The 15,392-nt window shown below is 41.0% G+C and overlaps 1 protein-coding gene and 1 long non-coding RNA gene across 12 annotated transcripts in view; one reads left to right on the top strand and one right to left on the bottom strand.

Moving 5' to 3' along the window:
- Nucleotides 1–13,026, bottom strand: part of GULP1 (GULP PTB domain containing engulfment adaptor 1) — a 271,318-nt gene extending 258,292 nt beyond the window's left edge. For 2 of the 11 annotated variants that reach the window (XM_039494771.1, XM_039494770.1), the window contains exon 1: nt 12,727–13,023. The gene's annotated coding sequence lies outside the window, so the exon portion shown is untranslated. Of the gene's footprint in view, nt 1–2,131; nt 2,206–7,537; nt 7,630–7,709; nt 7,835–11,918; nt 12,049–12,726 lie in introns of those variants that run through there. The other 9 variants (XM_039494766.1, XM_039494778.1, XM_039494774.1 and 6 more) reach the window with 9 other exon arrangements.
- On the top strand, nt 8,015–14,665 carry LOC120374698. Its single transcript, XR_005586209.1, has 2 exons — nt 8,015–8,569; nt 11,687–14,665. It is a non-coding gene; the product is annotated as an uncharacterized LOC120374698 (long non-coding RNA).
- Nucleotides 14,666–15,392: the final 727 nt, after the last annotated feature.

Genomic DNA, 15,392 nt, shown 5'->3' on the forward strand with positions numbered 1-15,392 from the left:
TTCACTGATTTTGCTTGAAGTCTGAGGATGTATATTGTTAGCTCTCATCTTATTTGAAGGGGCAGGAGATTTGTGCTAAATCTTTAATACAGCTTCTCCTTTCTTCATACTGTTAATTTGTCAATGATGTTAAACAGGTGCAGGAGAGGAAGGCGTTTTAAGTAGTCAGAATACAAATCCCTTCTCTCAGTTGCTCAGCTTTCACTCTCTTGGCTTTTGGGAGGTAGTAACTTTTTCTAGTTCTTCACTCAACCAAGAGTCTTCTAGGCTAGACCAGAGCTTACATTAAGACATAAAAAACAAAGGAAAAGTTTTTTTGGGAGGATGAGGAAAAGAAAAATACACTTTTCTGAGCCGTCTTTATATGCCATAAGGAAGCAAAAGTTCTGCATTTCAGGAAATCCATAAGGAATTTTAAGGATATCATGTGTTATTATGTAGCATTCCTATAGGATCACTCGTTTCAAGTTTGGCTCTGTGTTTTATTGAAACTTGGCAAGTATACCTCCTCACCTCTTCCTGAGTGCATTTAAGTAGTCACAAAAATCCAGACTGATTTTTTTTCTTGTCATAGAGGAAGTGTGTTGACTAATTTTGGGCAGGGAGGGTGGAAAGGGAGGGAATCTCCATTTCAGCAAGCAGAGCTGAAGGAGGGGACACAGAAGAGGAGAAGAACTGGATCCAAGATATGTTCCTTCCACTCCTTGACCTGTGTGGAAACTGCTGAACTGAGTAGGTTTCTAATATAGCAGAAAAGGTGTAGTGAGATCCTATTGATGGAAGCTGAGACAAGACAAATTCAGGCTAGAATTAAAGCACACATATTCAACACTGAAGTAATTAACCCCAAGAACAGCTTGTCTAGGGATGTCTTTATATCAGGACTGGATGTCTTCTGGCTAGATATGCTCTAGCACAAGCAGAAGTTATGGGCTTGATTCAGAAATTATTGGGTAAGGGCCTGTGTTACCCAGGAAGTCATACTAAATTATCATAATGGTGCCTTCTGACTTGGTTTTTCTAATGATTACGTGTAATAAACCAGGCACTGTCAGCTGTTGAGGATATTTTCATAGTTTAATTATTTTTCAAAATGTCAAACAAAATACAAAATCTGACCAGTAGCACCTGGGAGTCTGGGACTATATCGAAGTCATATGGATTCACTTTCAACATACCCCAGGTGGATGGCTAGCATCCCAAAGGAGCAAAGTTCTTAGCCTTGGGCCTGATTGTCTTCTGTGCAGGAATAACCACTCACTTAACGCACACATTGTTCAGGATCATACAGATGCCCCTTGATTCCGCGGTTGCCTGGCTCCCCCTGGCCCTAGAGAGCACCTCTTTTGCAAGACCTATACTTCCTGTGAGCTCCTCTGCCCCTTTTCACCCTCATGAGTGCAGTCTTCCCTCCATATGGATTCTGAGCGGATCATGGGATTTAAGAGAAGTCAAGTCATTCGGTATCTGAGAGGTACTCTGTTACACCCCCCAAAATACAGCTCAGTGAGCTGCAGCCCAATGGAACTAGAGAAAAAACCATCATGAAGTTTCTGACAAGTGTGCAATACTGTGATCCTGATGGGAGTGAACTTGAAGAAAGCACTGGTAAAGATCATTTAAAGGAAGACAAACCAATATCACCCAGAGTATCACAAATACTATTTATCCCTATTTAAGTATCACTTAATCAACTGCAGGTATCTTAATTAAACAGAATTATCATCCTTGTTAAGCAGCAGTCCTTGCTATTGTCACTGGGTTTAAATCAGTTCCCTGGAAGATATCTCATGTAAGTGTGTCCCAATAAGTGCAAGGCAGTGTATAGGAATGGATTGGATTATGAACAGTACAACCATTGTACAGAAGATTAAGAGTATGGTAATAAGAGAGAAGTTTAAATGAGGTTAATCTTGAATCAGATTAAACCCTGTTAAGCATGTGCTGCAATGCAGCATAATGTGGGGTGGCAGAAAATAAAACTAGTGGGATAATTCGTGAAGACTGAAAGTAGAACAAGAACAAATAAAAACATAAATCAGCATGTCTAAGTGTGCAGAGCAACCACCAGCAAGATGAAACAAACTCCTCCACCCCCACCAGAAAAGCAGAAGGAGTGCCATTAACATACCATTAAGGTTTACCCCAGCATCATGTTTGCAGGTGTTTGTCCTTGAACAGAGAAGAGTCGTAACTGATGATTAACTGGAGATAAGAAAAAGGTTAAAGCTTTGGCATTATCCACAATGATACATAAAATACCCGGGGCTTTTGATAAATTACAATTATTTGGATGGGCACGGATGATGAAGGTGGGCTGTTGTGATAAGAAACAACAACATACCTCATTAAGACTCTTTAGAACTGCAAGTTAAACTCTGGCCTATGTAGTGTAAGAGGCTGAGGGTATATTTATGCTAGGAGATTCTGTATCCATTTTGAGGCAATGTTGCTGTTTCCCAGTAACAATACAGCTGCCCCATTGCTGGGAAAAACAGGTACCATTTTTTCCTAGAGTGGGCAAGACCTATGATAACAGAAGCTCACAAAAGTGGTCCCTGAGGTGACACTCCTTCACCTACAAGGGGAAAAACCAACCAACAATGCTTTGTTTAAAATAGACAGGACTGGTCTAGTTTACCAAGATAGGCTCTTATTAGGCAACTTCCATGATCAAAATATAACAGCTCACGACTGGGGAGTCACTGACTTACAAAATCTTGCTGGGTGGACCTGGGTATCAGAGAAGGTCCTGTTTATTTTAATGCATTCATGTTTTTATTTGTATTTTCTAAAAATACTTTAAACACCATTAGAAAAAAATACTTTCACAAATTAGCACAATATCACAAAGGATGCTGCCAGGCATTGACTCCAAAACTTCATTCAACATCCAACTCTTTCTCTCAAAAGAATCTGGAAAAGGATAGGCCTTGGAATGTTCCCCAACATTCAGCAAACCTGAGCTCTGGCACAGGAGGGCACATTAACCAATTAAATAGCTGCAGATATCCTGCCATTCACCCTCCCCCAAGAACACCCTATTTCTATTCTCATTTAAACCAGTTCTCATTTAAACCTATTGCTATTCAGTGCCTCAGCTGCCTGATACTGCCACAGAGCCACACTGGGGGAAAGGGATTTCTAAAATTCCCTAAAGATTTAGGGCTTTAGAAGTTAACAACAACATTTCAAATTTCACTCAGTATAAACCAGTAGCCAGAGCAGATAATGGAGTACAGGGATAGAGTACTCCTACAGAAAATCCTGTTTAATGAACCAGCAGCTACATTCTCCACTGTATATAATTTTCCAGGTGGTCTTAAGGTGTAGGCCCCATCTAGAACAAAATAGAAGTCCAACCTGGCTGTGGGAAAGGCACTAGTAAGCACAGCAATGTTCACACCTGAAATAAAAAAAGCAACAAGTTTTTTCCACACTTAAATAGCAGCAACCTTAGAATCCATCATATTCTGGTAGACCCTAAACGATAAGAGACCTCAATCAGAGACTGGGAACTATTGCACTAGGCACTGTACACACACACACACACACACTAGCAGAAAGTACCTATTCCCAAAGATCTTTCTTACAACTGAAGTAGATAAAACAACAAAATAAACAATTTGTCAACAATACAGAATGCATATGTTAATACTTCTCCCCATTTTCCACATCCTCTCTGAATACCTCTTTTCCCAACCTTCCCTCTAGCAAGCTCCTACAGCCAATCTGCTGCAGCATCCTTACTCCTCCATTTGGCAAGTGGCAGGCAACTTCTCAATAAGGGCGTGAGACCAGCCTCATTTTTCCTGGTTACTTTCCCTTTATCTCTGTCTTTTCTGGATGAAACGTCAACCAGCTAGCCAATATCCAATCCCCAGCCGATCCTAGACACTTGGCAAGTTGCTTTATGATCCAGGATGAGTCACAAAGGAAGAAGACAGAGAGGCCTCTTTTTTCTGCATATCAACATGAAAGGGGCTAACTATTCTCTTCAGACCATTCTAGACAGTAAACACTAGCAGAACTTTGTACAGTTTGACTAATATAGCATATTGATTATAAACAAAAGTTAAACTCCATTTATACATGTTCATTAGGTATTTTTTAAACAGAAGGTTACTAGTTATGGAATTAATGTTCCCTCCAATAACATCAGCTTCTTTCCCTCTGTCTCTTGTGGATCTGCACGCACATATCTGGCAGTTGGAGGGACATATCCTTACTCTGTGAAGCATGGTTAGTGCTTAACCCACATGTGGTCTATAGCTGAATGTGTCCCCTGCAGTGTGCCACATTTTAGCTTCTAGGTACAGAACAAGGAGTCCCGCTAGAATGTTTTTCATCATACATAACAGCAAAGCCACAGCAGAAGTTCATCCATGTTTGTTGTAATACTTCTTTAAAAGAAGATAGCTATACAGTGCTTTGGTTAGCAAGTGATACATGTTCTCTTGTTCTGTACACATAACTATCTTAAAACTCACATCATGTGACAGCATTTGAGATTTTATTGGCCAAAGAGAAGTTCTGAATAATCAAGGGATGGGAACATAATGACCCATGATCCCAATATGTTTTCCAAAGGTGCCCCGCATGTGTGCACACACACACACACACACACACAAAACTGCTTCTAAGTTCAAGTCTCTTTACCTGCTGCATAAACTAGTCATCCAATAACATAAGAGTCCAGTTTGGCCCACTGTTCCGCGTGGAACTTCCCATTTGCCTTTCTCAAACTTCTGTGCTGCTTCTATTCAGCCTTGGGGAAATGTCTGTTTCTGATGCACTGGAAAGCTCCCTAGTGTCCTTTCTAAGCCAGGTTGCTTTCTGAAAGATGCACTTTTGTGACCATTGTAATTGGAGCCAAATGTTGAGCTCCAATCTCTAAATTTTGGGAGCAGTTTTTGTCATGGAGTCACAGTTACAAGTGGGACTGTATTTACATGAGCCACCATAGCTGAGCAAGAAAAGCCTGGCAGGATTCAGATAACTGGGTAATTGCAGAGGGGTTATATTAGAATGCAGGCAGGTTGTGATTTAATGGGGGCTCCAACATTTCTAAACGACTGTGTGAAAAAAGACATGAGTATTCTGCTCACTTCCTAATTATGGCCTTTGGTTCCACATCCCCAACTAATCTTGATTTTCATGTTACCAGCAAACACTACTGGTTTAAGTTAATGCATAAATTACCCAAATAAATATTAATTTATTGGATATTATTTAAGTAATAGTAACAACAAACACTTTAGCTACAAAAGTTTGGGGAATGCACTGATGCTGGAATTTCACATGAAATGTTTCACCCATTTGGATGATTGATATGGAAATTCTCTCAAAACATTAACATTATACAGGCTAATGTTGTGATTTAGTACTCTTGATATATTGCATTTTCACACCACAACACATGGCAGAAGCAGTTATCCAGCAACCAATTAACTGCAATTACGGTATGGTACTGAGAGATAAGAGTATTAGTATCAGTTCCAGCTGCAAAATTTGTTGAAAAAAAGTATTTCCCCCATCCTAAATTTATTTGCTCAACATGATAAATTGGATATTAATGCTGCAGTAAAGCATATAAAATTGGTATTGCAATTTGTAGTCTGCTCCCTTCAAGAGAGAGATCATGACTAAACTCAGATGCTAAAGATCTTTTTGTTTACAAAGCCACAGCACACTCACTTCTAAAGCTTGCACATATGAAACAGATTAAGGGGCACAGCTGTGGGGTTTCGGTCTCTCAAACTACCTTTTATGTTAGCTGTATATCCTCCTACTCCCATATGCTGACTTGGTTAGGCATTCAGTATTACAGAAAAAACATATGTACTTTACCTCCTGATACATTTATTGCTTAATTTTAATGATCCACTTCGATATTATTTTCAGATCTTTGCTTATTTTAAAATGGGTATGATTTGCAACATAAAGAGAGACCTTACGATACTGGTAAAATTACCAGTGAATTTGACACTTACCTGTTGCTTAGACTGTCCACTGAAATGTACTCTGCAGCTAAAGACCTAAGGTTCTATTCCTATTTCACCTCACATGGTGGGAGGAAGAAAAGGCAGGTACACTATTTCTGAAAACCATTATCTCTACCATTGAATCTGAATTGATTTCAGTGCTACATTCAACAGGCATACTGCCATTTAGTTAGAACTATCCTACAATCAAAATGTAAATATAGATGAAAGTGAAATACATTGACAATAACTTCTCATTTAATACTAAGTCTTATTTCAGCAAAAGCTCACCCACAGTGATACCATCCTTTGTAATTGTATTGCTAACCTCACAGTATTTGTTTTTCTTAGAGCCCAAGGGCCTGGAATATTGTGCTTTTGTGAGAATCTCAGTCTTTATATTACAAAAAGTGTTGGCCTCTCATGACTACAAAGAAAAGCTTGCAAGTGGGACTTGAGGGCACCCAAAAGTCTCAAAGGCCAAAAGGCAACTAAAAAAATCCAAGATTTATTATTTGACTTTAACCCCAAAATTTTAAGCCAATCATGATTTTTGGGATCAGACGTGATTTCAAACACTTGTGGCTGGCAATTCTACACACAAGAAGGGCAAGAGACATAATGTAGCAATATAGTATGGTTTATGGAGGGCTAGTCCTAGCAAACATTAAAAAGATGGCATTGAGGACATACAAACTCCTTGTTTATGAATCCTCACATGTTTGACATGCACATGCCTGAGTCAACAGAAGACTGCTATAGCATTTCAGGAATAATGTCTTTTAAAAAGTAATAGAAGCCATTTCTAGGTTACACTACAGCAAGAGCCATTTTGCATCAGATTTTTTTTTCTGATTTTGAAAAAGCTTCCCAGTTATTTCAGGGCAGATTTCTACTCAAAAGACAGTGGCACAAGGAGGTATTTAGTTTGGCAAACTGATTTAAAATAATGTAAAAGCAGTAAGTACTCATTAGTGATGTAGTATTCATTGTAACTTTCAAAGCAATATAAGATGATTTGTGTTAAGTAAGCACAAAAGCCCAATGGGTATGCTGGCCAAACATGCAACTCATTTGGAAAAGAAATCACAACTAGTTACGGTCATGCTGAGGTCTTCATTTAAAAAAAAAAAAAGGAACAGGCAATCTCAGTTTATGATAGGTGATATTCAAGAAAGTACACATAATACTACCCATCTTTACTGATTGATCAAAGACTGGTATTAATCTTTTGCTCTTCTAAGCCTGCCCTCATTCAAACTGAAAATGCTAATCTGAGAAAGTTATTAAGAATCCCAGAGTCCACTCTGAGCTATTTCACCTTATCTAAAAATAATGCACTGCACAGGAATTTGAGTGCATTTTTTAAATTTTCATATGATTTTATTGCTCGTGACAAGTGCTGAATTGACATCCCTAGAAACTAAATTTGTGCATCTAGGCATAGTATGGGAAAAGTTCAAGTTGTTCCCATTACCTAGAAACAATTATTACACTTAAATCAATAGTTGTATGCTAGAAATATCAATCTGTTTGGAATATTAAGAACTTACATTAAGTCAAGTATGTTTGAAAAGCTGGAAGAAGAAATAATATTGAAAATAAAAATACTAGCCCTTTGAACTGTTAAAAAGTATTCTTGAAGTTTGTGACTCAATTTTAGTGCCTAAAAAACTCCATAAGACTATAATGCTACTCTGAAAAATGACTATGTAAAAACTCTACCTTCTTACTCAACACATATTCTCTTTGCATGTATTTAGGGTCATATCTGCAGATCTTCGTGACTAAAAAAATTTGTATTATTTGCTCCTCCTGTTAATCCTGCAGAGAGAACAGAGCTAAGACTGAATGACATGTGGAGTCTCTCCCAACTTGTGCATCATTAACAGAATTGTTTACTAAGTTCCAATCAGTTCCACCTGTGCAAACTCATTGAAGGCAACTGGGTTGCATAGGTGTCACTGTGATAATAATTTGAAGACAGTGGGGTTGCTCAGATGTAACTGAACTTTGAGGATGTATGAAATGAAAAGAACCCAGTTTGATTCTCAGAACCCAGGCTGACTGTACAAAGCTGGTAGTTAGAAAAACATCTTTTCTACTTACAAAAACTGAGAAAGATTTGATACAGAAAGAAACAAACATAGAACCCTAGGGTCTGTTTTCAGAGTAGAACTTCTCTTTAAAGAACTTCAGAAAATACCTCGGTTGTTTTTTTTTTGGTCACCTGCATGTGACTTTTTTCCTCTACAGAATTAGATTTGTTGTAGTATTCCACTATTGCCAACAGGAGATAAGTATATGAATGGAAGACAGTCCATAAAAAAAGTTTTAAATTTAAGCAAAATATTTTTTTTTCCAAGATAAACACAACTTTTGACTACTTATCACCCAAGTGCAGCTCAACTCCTCTGTAACTATGGCCTACTTTGGACCACGGCAGATTGGATTGCAATTGTCAGGCAACAAGTTCAGTGATGTACATGTGAGTAAAATAAGCAGGATTGGACCCCAAGAGTTCAAGACCTGCTGAGAATACATCAATTTCTAAAATCCTTAGAGGAAGGAGTGAACCACTTAAGGTGAGAGATATGTGGAGAATGTTATTAAGCAGTTTGTGTGGGGGCACTACTTGAGTTATAATAGCAATAATATAGCCTCTGTTCATTCCTGGGCAATAATCTGATTCCCTCATTGTAATTATCCATTCACAAATCAGATTACTATTGAGAGAAAGAAGGGCAAGGTTTATTATTGCATAATTTATGCATTGTTATATAACTTCTATTCTAATAGATCAATTCAGAACTTTTTTGGCTCAGGGGATTAGTTGTTACAAACAGAGCCTCTGAGCTCTGTCATTCATATCATTTAAATTCAGTTCTGTAGCAACTGGAAATTGTTTCCATCTGAGCATTTACTAGCATTTGTGAAATGAATCAGGTGATTTCAGTTCTCAGTGGACTGGTATCCATCAGAAAAAATCACCAAAATGAGCAGTAATTGGCAACCTGGTTAGAAGTCATAGCAGAGAAACCAACAACTGAAAGGTTACAGAGGATGAACTAGCCTCTCTCTCTAGTTAAATGGTCTCTCCAGATCAGGGTAGAGGCACTTAATACACTCCTAGTTTCAAGTTTTCTTTAATTAGTGTATCTGGTAGTTCTGATTATTTCCTTACAGCATGCTCATGCAACAGGCTATTCATGGATCAAATCCTGGGAGGAAAAACTCATTCTGTAATCAAAGTACACTGGTACTATTAATATTATGACCTTAAATATTTTCACATGATTCTTTTGATATTCTGTATTTAGAACTGTATGCTTCAAAACTTTTATCTTCAATACACATTATACAGCCCTATCCTACACTGCAATGCATATCCCTCTATTTACCACTCATATTTCATTATTTTTTTAAATGTAATTATTTTTGAAGGAAAAATAGAAAGGATTTTCAAAAAAAAATTAAGGAAATTCTAAGGATTTACTCAACAGATGACAGGATTTTGTAGACCTGTGTTGAAGAATTGACTTTGTACTGTACACACAGGAACTTTAACATCTGGGAAAGAGTACAGTATTATTGCCATGTGTGCTTTTAATTGTACAGTATTCAGTATCATCCTGTGTATTTAGTTATTCTAAAATAACTCTCAAAATTGGCAAACAGCCTATCACCAGTACCCTTGTCTAAGTGTTGATTACTGCATCAGCCTCCTCCTCTTTAATCTCCCAGTATCTGCCTTATCCTAATTAATACTATCTGAAGTGCTTCATTCAGTAAAAGCAATCTACCTCACCTGCCATTATAACCCCTCGTCAAATCCCTCTGCAGGCTTCCAACTGTTGTCCAAAGCAAGTTTAAGACCCTTGTCTATGGAAGTAAAGTGCTGCACAACCTGACTCTAGCTATCTTTTTCCATTGTCTTCCTTCCCCACTTTACTCTGTCTAACACACAAGTAACTACCCCCTTGAGTTCTTCCATCCTGCTACATATTCCTAAAACCTTAATCCATGACTCAGATATACTGCATCTCCACCTTTTGATCCTCCAACTCCCTTCTGAAAACACAATTCTTCAAGGAGGCCTATAAACACTAACTCATACAGCTCATTAACTAATGAACATATGCCCATAAAAAGAAAAGACACATACCAAAAAGCACAAAACTAACAAGTTGTGTACTTATCACCACTCATGTTGTTTTTCATTGTTCCCCTCCTATGTTTAGATTGTAAACTCTTAATAGTAGTGAAGCATCACTTTATCAGTAGCCTGTTTGACAGGTGTTGCTATGAAATCATAACGTAGTTTAGCTTAACCTAGAGAAGAGAAAAAATAGGAGCAATGACACACAGCATCATATGATGATCTTTTCTATGGGCATTATTTTCATAGTTATTCCTATAAAGAGAGTTTACAGCTGATAGTCAGTCATTTACATTTACACCATCCTGAGAGCAGAGCATATGTATTTATATAAATGTATGTACATTCAAAGCATATTTCAGGTCAATTTCATGTATACCATCACATCTGCCCACTACTGCCTTCCTTTCAGAGTCAGACAGACTTCTGAACATGTTCTCAGTTACTTCAATATAGAGAAGCCTTTTTTTTTTTTTAAAGAAGCTTACATACTGGAATCCAACTAGAAGTACTATTTTCCATTTAAATTAAAAATGTAGTGATAGTTTAAGACAATTGAGTGACTTAAAATAAAGCAGCAACAAGTTTAAGTATCAGCATTGTGGGGTTATTTTTTTTTTAAATATTAAGGAAGAGTCAAAGTAACTGAATTCCTTTTATGACAAATATTCAAGACTACAATTAACCTTTACTGGCCTTTGACTGACTGTCATTACCCTTGGATAAAAATAAGAAAAATGTCTCCTCAGTATTCTCATTTATTAGTAAATCTGCATTGATATTCAAAAACTTATGTCACTGTTCTTTAGTTGACTAATGCCAATCATGGTAATGAGATTAAAGTAACAGCACAGAAATGATATTGCATTTTACCATATCCTTTTAGAAGAGTATCATAAAGGTCACTGTCATCTTAAGTTTCAAACCCTCTTAGAAATTTAATTTTTTCTCCTTCTCCCTCCTGTGATTCTGAGCTTGAAATTTATGCTCAAATATTAGTATAGTCTTCACATTCCTTTCCAATTGACAAGCCCTATTTTATGGGGTTAAAATTAACTTTTCTGTTTTAATTTGGCTATGGATAGAAAAATCTTCCTCTGCAAAACAATAATGTGTTCGTTAGCATCAGCAGTGATGTCAGCTCATCTCCAAAACATAATTGCTATGGCTAAGCCAGGAGAAGCAAAACAAAACTTTATAGGACCAACAAAAAACAGAGAAAATGGCTTTACTTTACTTTTTACATTTCTCACTAGAATATAGGGTGTGTGTTTGTTTTGAAAACAGTTATTTAGAATTCAGAGGAAGTTTTCCTATCATATCCAAAGTCATATTTGGAGTCTGAAATCCTGACAAAGTCCCTATAATTTCAAAGTTGGGGAAGAAAAACAAGCTGTGCCTGTGTTTACCTTAAGTTTTAAAGCAAATATAGTCTAATAAATATTAGAAAAAACCTGACAGATTCTCTTTGGGGGTATTCATTGATATATAGGATTAAAAATCCATAATCATTATTGAATTTCAAAGGTGATCTAAATTTCAGACGTATATGCAGACTGACAATGACTGAGGACTTCCCAGCATCTCCTGAAGGCCCTATTGAGAGAAAATTAATTCCAGCACCACTTTATTTTCTATGCTATCATCACACTGGGAAATATCGCATGATTAATTCTAGTGATACAATTCAATATTGATGCAAGTGAGTATGTAGCAAAGGGTTATTTCCTCTATATTATTAGAAAAGTCTTCCACACACAAAGTATTGTACTCACTACTCTAAGATCCAAACATTCCTGCCAGGCTCCATCAATCCTTTTTCTGTTTCCTAAAACTGGTACAACAAATGCCAATGTCCCCAATCCCCACCGCTCTCTTGGGGGGGGGGGGGGGAAGGCAAGATTTGCAATCATTGCTAACACTAGCAAACCCTCAAAAGCGAGACGCCTAAGAGTGGAAAAGGTGCTTAGGTCGCTACAGCTGTTTCACGTTTTGGAGGGAGGAAGAGAGGGATAATTGGATGCCAGTCGTTTCCGATCGTGGCCATAAGGCAGCTGCAGCGCAAAGCCAACAAGGGAGCTGGAAGTTGCGCCGCGAGCGGCTACGGGGAGGCTGCAGGGCTCACGGCTGGATGCCCAAGGCGGAGGGGGGCCGCCCGCCCCGCGCTCACTCAACCTAAAAAAGTTTCCCCGGGAGAGCGAGGCTGCCCCGCGCCCGCTCGCGACACCAGCCACGCGCGCTGGCCCCGCGCCCCAGCATCACTCCAGCCACTGCGCTCAACAGGCTGCCCGGTCCCTCGCCAAACCGCGCTCGGACGCCGCAGCCCCGGGAGCTGCCCAACGCGCCCCCCTCCCCGGCCTGCGCCTGGCAAGAGCCCCGGGCCCCTGCCCGTGGAGACGGGCGCTCCGCGGGGCGCCTCCCCCTGGCCGCCGCGGCTGGCCCTGGAAAGGGCTGAAAGAGCCGCCGCCAACGCCGAAAGTCCTCGCGGGGGGCGTCAAACTCCTGCGGACTTGCAGGGGAGTTTAGCCGGCCTGAGTCCCGCTGGCGGCGCAGGCAGCCGCCCGAAGGACGGACGCGCGGTACCTTGCGGAGTGATGGAGGGTGGCAGCCGGGGCCGGCCCCTGCGAGGCGCCCAGGGAAAGAAGCGGCTCCGCGAGCTCCGGCTCAGCCACCGAGAAAGTTTCCTGACGTCAGGCTGGGCTTCCTCCCGCCTCCCCTCCCACCATTGATCTGCCGGAGCTGGCGCTCGGCTGCTCCCGGGCTCCCTCTGGCTCACGCCGCCTTGCTACAGCGGGAGGTGGCCGGGCTCATTGGCAGGCGGAGCGCGTGTGCGCCCCCCTCCCGCGCGCGCGTCCGCCCGCTCGGTCAGCGCCCAGCCAAGCGCCTGGGACTTTGCCCCGGGGTGGTTTAGACGGGGAATGATCCTCCCCCCGCCGCCTTCCCACAGCAGCTTCGCGAGGAAAGAACCTGCCTGGGGTAACAGAAGCAGCTAAACTGTCTTAAACAACCATAGCGAGTCTGGCAGGGGGCTGTATTCTTGAAGAAATCTGCTGGGGGCGGGGGGAGGATGCAGATTCTGGGGGATGCATTCCCAGGGACGGGTAAGAGTAACTAGGCACAACCCCCACCTGAGTGGGGTCCCCAGCTATGAAGTCATGTGGTGGCATAAGTGATGTGAGCAGGGCTCATCAAAGAGCACCGGTACAAATACAGCTGGGGAGAAGAGGAGGGGGCTCAGCAGGCCTCTTTCTAGGTTAGGTAGTTTATGAAATGCCTGCCCTCTCCCCTGACCTGTTGCCACTGCTACTCATGGGGGTCTTTGAGCCTGAGTCTTGGCAGTCTCCAACAAGCAGAGGACAGTGCCACAAGGCTGCATATAAGAGGGATGGCAGCTACCCTCATAACTCTGCTTGGAACAGTGCACCTACTACCACCGAAGGTGAGGGTGCTGTGTGCCTGTGGTAAAGAGTCCTGTGAAAAGCAACCACCCTCCCAGAGCAGGTACAGCCCCACCCAGCTGTAGAGCCCTAGGCTAGGGTGGCAGGAAGTCTTCTCCCACAGGAATCCCACTGGACTGGCAAGAGGAGAACTGCTCACAGAGGACATGCTGCTCATTTTGGCAAGGGACTCTCTCCTCCCAGATGGAACCCAGCCTGTCCATGGATGGAAAACAGCAGACTGGTTGCACATCAGGGAAGAGAGCGAGAACCACTGAGTCATTGAAGGGGTGGCAGCAGAGCCCTTGTCATCCCAGAATAGGGCTTGTGTGTGGGTGGTACCACCCTACCAAGCAAGGTCAAGGCCATATTGAGATCAGGTCTATAGGAGCCCCTGATTGGACAGGTGTATGGTCTCACATTGCTTTAATCCAGCTCTGCTTTGGGAAAAATCTTCTGGGGGCAGAGGGAGGTGAGAAAGGGGAAGAGAAAGCAGTTTAAGGGACAGAAAGTTCTGGAGGCAGTCTGCTAGGGGGCTGCGTGATGTAGTGCATGCATTCACTGAAGATGCCTACTCTGGGTAAGGTGTTGTTTAGGGAGCACATCTACTAGAAAGTACTCCTCTACTATTGGTCAATTTGATCTTTAAGAGTACTGATGGATTCCTTGCTCTCACAGAGAAACATTACTCATGGATAATGCTTTCATCTCCAGATGGCTATTGTTACAGATAATGACCAGGTTTCAGTTATTCACACCTTTGTCACTTGTTTGCTGGACTACCACAATATATCTGAGCATGGTGCCATTAGCACTTAGGAAACTCCAAATAGTACAGAACACTGCACCATATCTTCTCAGCACCACAGGCTACCACAAGCATATCAAACTTGGCCTCTGGTCTTTATGATGGCTTCCCATAGAATTTCTAATCAAAATCAAGATCTGAGATCTTATCTTCAAGGTAATCCATAGGCTGGATCCAGGGTATCTAAAAAACTGCCTAAAGCTCTGGGATGAAGTCTGTGGTCAACAACTCTGCTCCTCGGGCACAATTAAACTCTCTACAATAAGGGTAAAGAGCATTATTATAAGAGCCAGGACTTTCTCAGGGCCAATCTGAGACCATGGAATGAACTTCCCCAGGAATTCAGGACCTCTGCAAATCTCACCACCTTCTGCTCCAAGTGCACGGCCCATTTATCTGATATTGCCTTCTCTAATAACTACATAATGTATGGGTGTATATATTGCACACACCCACAAACACCCTACCAAAACAAGACACTGCACACACTTCTTTGCCTGGAAAGAGGATAAGAGAACAAACACCACATGACAGATGTGTAGTCATATGTTATACCCTACTGGAAGGTGTTCAGGAACCACAGTAATGAGCACAGTATAAAAACCTCTATAGAATACATTTTTTGAGCAAGTCTGCAATGAGGGATAGAAGTCTTCTGGGTAGGGGACATGCATTCCCTTTTATTCTGGCACTGGGAGATGCAAGTTAGAGGATATATATTCCTTGTTAAAGTGTGCTGTAGTGGGACACAAGCTTTAAGTTCAAGTATTTTCAATGAAAGTGATGGGGACTGCAGGTTAGAGACCAAGTATTACCTGTGGAAGGACAAGAAACTCATCTCTTCCATGTTCCATTTATTCCCTGTGTCATTCTGCCATGGTGATGCCAGTAAGGAGACATGCACTCTCTTTGAAAACACAGGAAACTCATCTGTCATTCCTACACCTGATTTTCCATAGCAGAGCACCAGAGCAATCGCAGCATTTCATTTTTCATTACTCAAC

Source organism: Mauremys reevesii, linkage group 11 (assembly GCF_016161935.1).
Source record: "Mauremys reevesii isolate NIE-2019 linkage group 11, ASM1616193v1, whole genome shotgun sequence".
NCBI lineage: Eukaryota > Metazoa > Chordata > Testudines > Geoemydidae > Mauremys > Mauremys reevesii.